Below are 8,765 nucleotides of genomic sequence, written 5' to 3'. Positions count from 1 at the left end.
AGAATATAGGAAGAATGGGGGAATTGTCTATGTGGAATGCAGTATTGCTGATAAAAAGAATAGATAAAAAGCTTTTACTTAACTCCAATATTGTATGTTCTTTAATCTAAAATAACAATACTTGTTAATATACTATTGGTTTATTAATAACAGCATCTTAGTTTCTTTTTAGGGAAAAATGAATGCTATATGTGCATATGGATTGTAAAACCCAGTTCAATTGTGGGAGGTAAGTAGGTATGAGACATAGGGTCAAAAAAAATACAATGGGGGCTTTTTAGGAATTCTTACCACTATTTACATTGTATATATAACTTTGTAATTGAGAAGCAGAATTTGTATGTGATAAGTAAATGTATTGTTTCCTCTGTATGTGTGTGTGTTTACATATATGCATAGATATTTAAATAAATTTTATTTTTATAATGAAAGTGAATTGTTTCACATGCTTGTATGTATTTTATTTCGTGCCATTCGCAGGCAATGATAAAGCTAATTGTGATAGAGGAATGAGTTTAACATTTGTGTCTTGGAATCCTGTGGAATTGAGAACCCTGAGTTCAGAATTTCTCTTCTATTAAATTCATGGGATTGTGACTCCAGTATCTGCTGAACAGCCTTGGAGGAAACAATAAATCTCCCTAGCAGTCTTCTAAGAAAAGAAGTTGATATGCAATTGCATGAGTTTGTTTAGCATTTAAAATCATAGCGCCCATTTGCTGCGTGTTTGCCATGCTACTGTGCACTAAGTACAGTGCCAGATACAGATATGTTAGCTCCGATCCTCAGAGAATCACCTGCAAGGTGGGTGTTATGGTGTTATTATTATTGTCTCCATCTTGCATATGAGATTAAACAGCATGTTCAAGATCACTAGCAAGCTACTCCTTACTCAGAGATGTTCCTTCATCTCTGGAACATACTTGCTCCAGTTCAGAGTAACAACACAAAATTGTGCATAAATTTATTTTAGAAAGATAAGGGAGACTTTCAGCCCTTCAATCTATTAAAATCCCTTGTAGAAAACACCTTTTGGGGTGTCTTCTAAAAATCGCTATTCACTTCCTTACCCATCATCCTCAGCGCAGTCACGGATAAGATCCTGACAGCCACTTTATACAATGAGATTCTTTTCTACTGGTCACTGTTGATTCAGCAGGGAGTCTGCTCCTGAAACAAGCTGGGCCAATCAAGAGTTGCCTCCCTCCTTCCCTGGGACCTGTAGAAGTGAGGTAGAGCCTTTCTGTTGAGCTAGGACTTGAGAGTTATGAGGCCATTTTCTGCTTTCCCTGTGAGCTAACTGGCACTTAATCCACTCTGTTGGGAAAGAAAAATAAAGCCTATACATTAAGAGAAGCAGAGATGAGAAATGGAGAGAGCACTGCTTGAGTTCCCAGAGATTTTTCCAGTTTTCCATTTCCATCCTTTCTAAGGCTGCTTTCTTACCCATAGGTTCTTCCTATAAGATATCCCTGATTCTATAATAAATTCCACTTTAAAGTTTACAGTAGCTTGAGTTTTTCTGTTATTTGCACTAAAAAAAAAAAAAAGTCCTAACTGATCCCCTATCATTCCATCTTCCTTTTCATTTAGTGTTGATGCTTTTTAGCTATTTTCACAAGAAGGAAGGACACAAGTGAATTCTTCATTTGATTCTCTAAGACAACTGTATCCTTCCCATACATTTCTCTTTCATACATAAGCTAGCATACTGGTTGGTTTTTTTCCCAGGAAGCAAGTGTTGGGTACAAAAGGTGCTTTGGGGACTAACACAGGAAAAGAGCAAAGCAGGTCTGAGGAAAGCCTCTGCAATGACAGATCCATCTAAGCACATGGGTGGGGCTGAGGGCAATCACGGAACAGAACTAATGCGGTAGTAGAAAAATAAAATGTAAATACCCTCATGAGAAAATATTGTACACATGAAGAATGCTATAAAAAGGAATATTCAAGTAAGCTTTACGAAATTAAAAATGTAACTGCCACAATTAATGGAAGGGGTGCAGAAACTGAAATTTTAAAAAGACAAAATGGAACATTGTAGAGATGAGAAAATTTCAGGTGAGAAAATGAAAGGTTACAAAATAGTCTAAATTACAATTTCTTTGTGACAGTCTGGTGTGACAGTCACCATACCTTATACATTAATTTATAGTACTTCAAGGTGTTTGCTTGATTATCAGTAATTCCAGTGTAAGAACAAACTCCTGCCATGAATTCTTTTTATGCAGTAGATGGCAGCACATTTCTATAAATTTAGAATTGTACAAGTACAGTTATACCAACTTTTAATATTTTCCTAAAAAATGAACTTAATTTTGGGAGGGATTAAGTTTTTGTTTGGATTTATGTGGGCGAGGCATGATACTGCATCTTCATTTCACATGGTCCTCTTATCAGACCAAGGAAGGAGGAGAAAGGTAGTGACTGACCACTTTTGTTTGTGATGCTAGTTTTTTTCAAATAAGCACAATAGTAAGAAATGGGGCTCGGAAAAGGGTAACAAATGTGGGCCACACGTGCTGCCCCTCAGGGCTATGTGAGTAGTACACTAGCAGCTTCCAAATGCAAGGCAGGTGTCACCCATTTTTCAGTTGAATAGAAAATTTCAGTTTGGAATATCCTGGGTGTTTGAGCAATAATATATAAAAAGCTCTGTCCCTTTGCACTGATCTCCAATAGCATTGAAAGGACAGTTGGAAATCTAATGTGTGTTTTTTGTCCATTTTTCAGCCTTGACCACATCATGCATGAAAAGTAATCCCACCCTGAAAATCATACCCCAAATTTACCGTTTGCCGACTCAAGGTAAGCAAGCTTAGAGTGACAATTAGCAGGACCATTTGGCATTTTAGTAAAGACAGGTATTTATATTTCAGAAAAGAGTTCAAGCAAGTGAAGAGAGGAAAGAGAGAGCTAAACAGATACCTCCGATTCAGTGACCCACAGCTGCGTATATGTCAATCCTGATAGAGCCAATTCTAAGGGTTCTTCTTTGTTCTAAAGTTAGTGTTAAAGATTCTAATTTCAGGTTCTAGTTTCAGAGGGGTTTGAATGCAGCAAAACAAGTGTTTCTTATTTAAGCACACCTACGTACATATAGACAGCTGAAAGAAATATTTTTCTAATCTCTTGCGTTCCAGTATTAGTTGTCTTGTTTGGACAGAGATGCTTCTTTTACTGTGTTTCCCCGAAAATAAGACCTAGCCAGACCATCAGCTCTAATGCGTCTTTTGGAGCAAAAATTAATATAAGACCCGGTATTATATAAAATATAATACAATATAATACTGTATAATATAATATAATATAATATAATATAATATAATATAATATAATATAATATAATATAATATAAATACCGGGTCTTAAATATAATAATATAATATAATATATATTATTACCAGGTCTTATGTTAATTTTTGCCCCAAAAGACGCATTAGAGCTGATGGTCGGGCTAGGTCTTATTTTCCAGGACACACGGTAAGTTTGTGCTGTGGCTGGGGCATAATAGTGCATCTCCACTACAGATGCTCCTCTCCTTTGACCAAAGGAAGAGAAAGGTAGTGACTCTGACCACTAGAGGGAGCATGACACGCACAGAATTTCCCAGAGGCCGGAAGGCTTCCAGTTAGGAGCAGTCTAATCACCTTATCAGGCCCAGGGAGGCCGGCAAATCCTAGAGCCGCTGGTGTACCCTATAAATGGTGCCTTTTTAGCTGTGTGCCTCACCCTGAAAAAGGTTTGAAAGCACTGTCTTCGACTCATTCTCCAGACACAGAGAACCAGCTTTGGGGTGAGTGAGAAACAATTCACATTGACTCCGTATTTCCAGGAGAATATCAAAGCCTAAAAATACCCTGATAACTTCAGCAGTATTGAATGACAGGATGGTTTTTCTTCCCCCTCTCCTTAATCTCTTTTCTCTTCCCTTCCCCACTTTCTCAAGGTCTCTGGTAAGCTTGAGAAAAGAGATGGGTTGCCATGTTGACACACTGAAGTTCTATTCTGTCCATCAATATTAACAACATAAAGGTCTGTTCGTCTTGCATATGATTCACGCAGAAAGACCTAAAATTTTCCTCCAAGGATGCATAGGAATTGCAGGAACTGATTTAGCCCTAACAGGGGAAAAAGAAAAGAACTGTGCAAGTCTGTCTGTGTGTAGGCAGAATTCGTGGATTGGAGAGTACTGGCGTTTTCATACATACTGCCAAGTTGCCCTCCTGTGGCTGTATCAATTGTGTGGGCATACCTGCTTCCCCATGCCCACTTCAAACCTGATCTTTTTCCCCCGATTGACAGGTGGAAAATGGCTGTTGCATTTGCATACTAGTAAGGTTGAAATCTGTCTTCTCATGTTTATAAACCCTTTGGATATTTTTTCTTCTCTGAATTGCTTTTGTCATATCCTTTACCCATTTTTTTTTTCTAAAAGTGGGTCCTGTTTTTCTTATTGAATTATAGGCATTTTTTATTTAATCTGGAATTAAGTCTTTGTCACTTCTTTTTTTCACTTTATTTATGGTCTCTTTTTGTAAAACTCACATTTTGAATTTTGGTATAATCAAATTTGTCAATTTGTCAACCCCCCCCCCCCCCATTTTCTGGCCAACATGAAACCTCAAAAGAAAGTTGGGTTGTATTTAGGAAAGTAAGGAAGATCCTGGAAGATCTTAGGAAGATCCCAGTAGAAGGTAGAGCAGCCTCATCTCCATCGGACTGACAGGAAGTAGGGAATAAACCTTAGGACCACTGAAATAGCCTGGGTGGAAAGCTAACAGGATCTGAAAGCAGAAAGTGGGTGCTGAAGAAGGGAAGAGGCATCTCTAGAAATATGGCTGGACTTCTCGGAAATTGAGGCAGAGGTGGATTTTGAAGCATTTACAAGGCCCTCTTTGAGATGTTGTAAGTATTAAAAATACATGGCCTGTGTGCTTGACTGCTGCAGGGGCCTTGCAGCGAGCTTTTGGCTTTGCCTTACACACGATTCGTCTCATCGTGAAGCCAGAAGTCTTTTCTAGGACGAGTCAAGAACTTATCAAATATGTTTTTAAAGGCAGTGGAGACAGGGAGGAGTCATGTAAGTGCTGGCATCTGCGGGCCAACTTCAGGCAACTGAAGAGGCAGAAAACCCCACAAAACATGCTTGAGATTCTTCTTGTTGATTCTGATGGAAGAAGGGAAAGCTGGAGCTAGAGAATTAGAGAAAACAAAGGGTAGCTCTTCTCAGCTAATACAACACCTTGAAGCAGTTGAGGCAGACGTGGCCTTGAAAGGTGTGGGAAGAGATGTTAACACCTGCGTAGAGTATCAGGCAGTAGAAATCAGAAACCTCACCTGTGGAAGAAAGCTCCTGTCTGAGATCGCAGAATCTCCTTTGGCAGGATCCTTACAATTGGTGGCAAACTCTACCTGCCTGGCCGAAGGCGTCTCCCTTGGTACTGGAAGGTGCACAAGTGGTGTCAGGAAGTGGACTGCGGTCCTGACTAATCCACAGAGACTCTGCTCAGTAATCACCTCAATCTCCACTTGACTCCAGGCCGTAAGGCCACTCCAGGCCCTTTTCTACATTGGAGGGATGGTGAAAAGCTGTGTCACCATGCCTAGAGTTGCTGGTCCTAAGTAATTATGTTTTATTAGTCATTCTAGATGTTAATACTTGTAAGGTCTCTGTGGCTTCAAAACAGAAAGTTACTTATAGTTGGCATAGCCTGTGAGGAGCCTACACATTTCCAGAGCATGTTGTCGGATAAGAGAAGAAGCAGACGTGGTACACGGTTGTGCCAGAGATCCTGGCTCACCGCAGTAGGTGAGGCCGTTACAGCCAGCTCCTCAACCCTCTACTGTTGGCAACAGGCCGAAGAAGGTGACACACATATGCTGATGTACCCTTTGTACAACACAGCCATCAGTGTCCCCCAGGGCTCCTGGGAGGGGTGAGGTCAGGGCCGTGCCTGGCACTCCCCAGCATCCACCCTAGAAAGGAAAGGAGGTTAGTATGGAGGTTGAGGGCTAGGAACAGGTGTGTTGTCTGCCCCTGGGAATAACAGTCATAGAAGTGCAGACATTTAGTGAATGTTGGCAAGAGTATGCATGACTTAAAGCAGTGCTGTCAAATAGAACTTTCTGGGATTCTGTAAATGTCGGTGATGTCTAGTTTGGTGGGTACTGGCTACGTGTGGCTATTGAGCCTTTGAAATGTGGCTAGTGAGACTGAGGAACAGAATTTTAATTATATTAAAATTGCCACATTGGCTCCCATATTGGACTATATAGATTTGAGGGACCACATTAAGGAATTCTTAATTAATGGCATTATATCTGAGTTTTAAATTCCTTGTGCATTTCCAATAGGCCCCAAGAGGTGGAGGCTGCGTGTGAATTACAGGTCACTGAATACACGGACTTAGACTGATCAGTTCACTGTACCCCGAGGTCAGGATGTTCTGGACTGCCCCACGGGAACTGTGTGTTAGAGAGAAGTGTTACCAGATGCTCACGGTGGAGAAGAGAAGACAGCTTCCATTTGCCAGCGGGAGGCGTCACTGAAGACCCAGCTGTCTTCAGCCCCTGTGTGGTTAGGAAATGAAGTAAGGTGGTGGTGCTACTGTAGATAATGATTCAGTGACATTGAAAGGCTTTGAAAGAGCGTGAGAGACAAGTCCCTGAGGTGCTGGCTCTCCTAGAGGAAATGAGGGAAGAAATGTCACTTGATAATTGTCATTTCTCTTGCACTTGAGAGAAGTATGCGAGACACATCATTTTTAGTAAGCATCGAATTCACATAGATTTTTCCCCTGGTTCATCAGCTTCTGAGTTCAGTGGGAATTATGGGTGTTTGTCAGAGACGGTCCTGAAATCACCACCCTTTCACCAGTTTGACTCGAGTAACTGGGCAGCACGAGAACCTCTCCTGGGACTAGAAAGCGAACAGTAGCTGCTCTGTGGATGAGCAGCAGCCCACATGCTACTTGAGGCTTTGCAACCCCCTCCCTCCCAACCCCACATGTCTTGCTTACTGCACCATTTTATTTCAGAAAGATTTTCAGGAAATCTGTGGGATGTGTTAATGGTTGCTCATCTGACAGTGAGGCCTTGTGTGTCCTGTGTGCTTTAGACTGAAGTGGTCTCAGGACATATGCAGGTCTGTCCTGACGGCCACAGGGGCCTTGTGTTTGACCCTTTCCACGCAGGCCACAGGTGCAAGACACAGGAAAGAGGGGGAGAAAACTCGGGTCTGTTGCGTGCCTGTTCAGTTTGTTCATAACACAGGCTCTTTTTCTAGTCGTTATTTTTTCCCTTCAGATTTTCTGCGTTTGGTGTCATTCTTAGAAATGTCTCTTTCTCCACAAGATGACAAATCTTTACACTCATATAATCTAGTACTTTTATGGTTTGTTCCCCCCTTTTAAAAATTGTAATGATATGCATCACACACAAGTTACCATTTTAGCCATTTTTAACTGTCCAGTTCCATGGTATTAAGTACATTCCCGTTGTTGTGCTATCACCACTGTCATCTCCAGAACTTTTTCATCTTCCCCAGCCGAAACTCTGTATCCCTTAGACACTAGCTCTCTATTCTTTTCTGCCCCTACGCTCTGGCAACCAACATTCTACTTTCTGTATGAATTTAACTACTCAAGTACCTCATATAAGTGGGATCATACAGTATTTGTCCTTTCGTGTGTGGCTTAGTTCACATAGCATAATGTCTTCAAGGTTCATCCATGTTGTAGCACATGTCAGAATTTCCTTGTTAAGGCTGAATCACATTCCTTTCTATGTCTATACCATATTTTTTTATCCATTCATCCATCAACAGGCATTTGAGTTTTTTCTACCTTTTGGCTACTATGAATAATGCTATGAACGTTGGGGTACAAATATCTGTTCAAGTCCCTCTTTGCAGTTCTTTTCGGTGTATACCTGGAAGTGGTGTTTTTCCCCTTAAATATATACTCTAGCTCAGGGGTGTCCAAACTGCGGCCCGTGGGCCAACTGCGGCCCGCAATCCATTTTTAATTGGCCTGCAGCAAAGACCAAAAATATATTTAGTTTACTTAAATAAACCAGGTGAGGCAATACGTACTTCACCTCGAGTGAGTGGCCCGGCTGTTTGTGTATTTTACCGCATATGGCCCTTGGTGAAAAATGTTGAAAAAAGTTTGGACACTCCCGTGAGTCTAGCTGAATATAAAGGTTTGTTTTGTGAGGTAGGATGAGGTGGAAACACACCTTTGTTTTACCAAAGGCCAACTAACTAGCTTATTGTCTCAATGGACTTCACTGAACAATCTTTTACCCCTGCTCTGAGATGCCATCTGCAGTGTCCAGTCTCCAGTACAGTGAGCTCAGGTTCGGCGGGACACTCACACTCACACGACTAAAAGGCCACACCTGGCGTCAGCCTCTCTTCCTTCTGCTGGAGGATACAGGACATAAATTACAGTATGTCACCAGAGCAGCATCAGGATCTTACAACAGCCCAGGACTTGGCTTTTGGCCCCCACGTGACAGTGCAGGTGTAAGGGAACAAAGCCTCACAGGAACCAAGACCATCACAGGAACCAATATTGCCTGTTAAGAGCCCATGAATTGATCACTTCCTGACACCCGCCAGGAAGGTCACACGTGTCTGTGAGCTCATGCTGCACAGGGAAGGCTCAGAGCCCTGCTCCCCACCATCGCTGGTGTCCGTTTCTAGTCCTCCCTGTCTAAGTGCAGTGTCCTCATCAGAAGTCACTTTTATGTTAGGGAAC

The 8,765-nt window shown here is 41.5% G+C and overlaps 1 long non-coding RNA gene across 1 annotated transcript; it reads left to right on the top strand.

Moving 5' to 3' along the window:
- The first annotated feature begins 684 nt into the window (after positions 1–684).
- On the top strand, positions 685–6,480 carry LOC141572942 (uncharacterized). The gene is made up of 3 exons (XR_012498522.1): positions 685–804; positions 2,734–2,808; positions 6,358–6,480. It is a non-coding gene; the product is annotated as an uncharacterized LOC141572942 (long non-coding RNA).
- Positions 6,481–8,765: the final 2,285 nt, after the last annotated feature.

This window comes from Rhinolophus sinicus, linkage group LG01, assembly GCF_036562045.2.
Source record: "Rhinolophus sinicus isolate RSC01 linkage group LG01, ASM3656204v1, whole genome shotgun sequence".
NCBI classification, from domain to species: Eukaryota; Metazoa; Chordata; class Mammalia; order Chiroptera; family Rhinolophidae; genus Rhinolophus; species Rhinolophus sinicus.
Note: the sequence above shows the minus strand (reverse complement) of the source record. Positions and strands in the feature narration are given on the sequence as shown.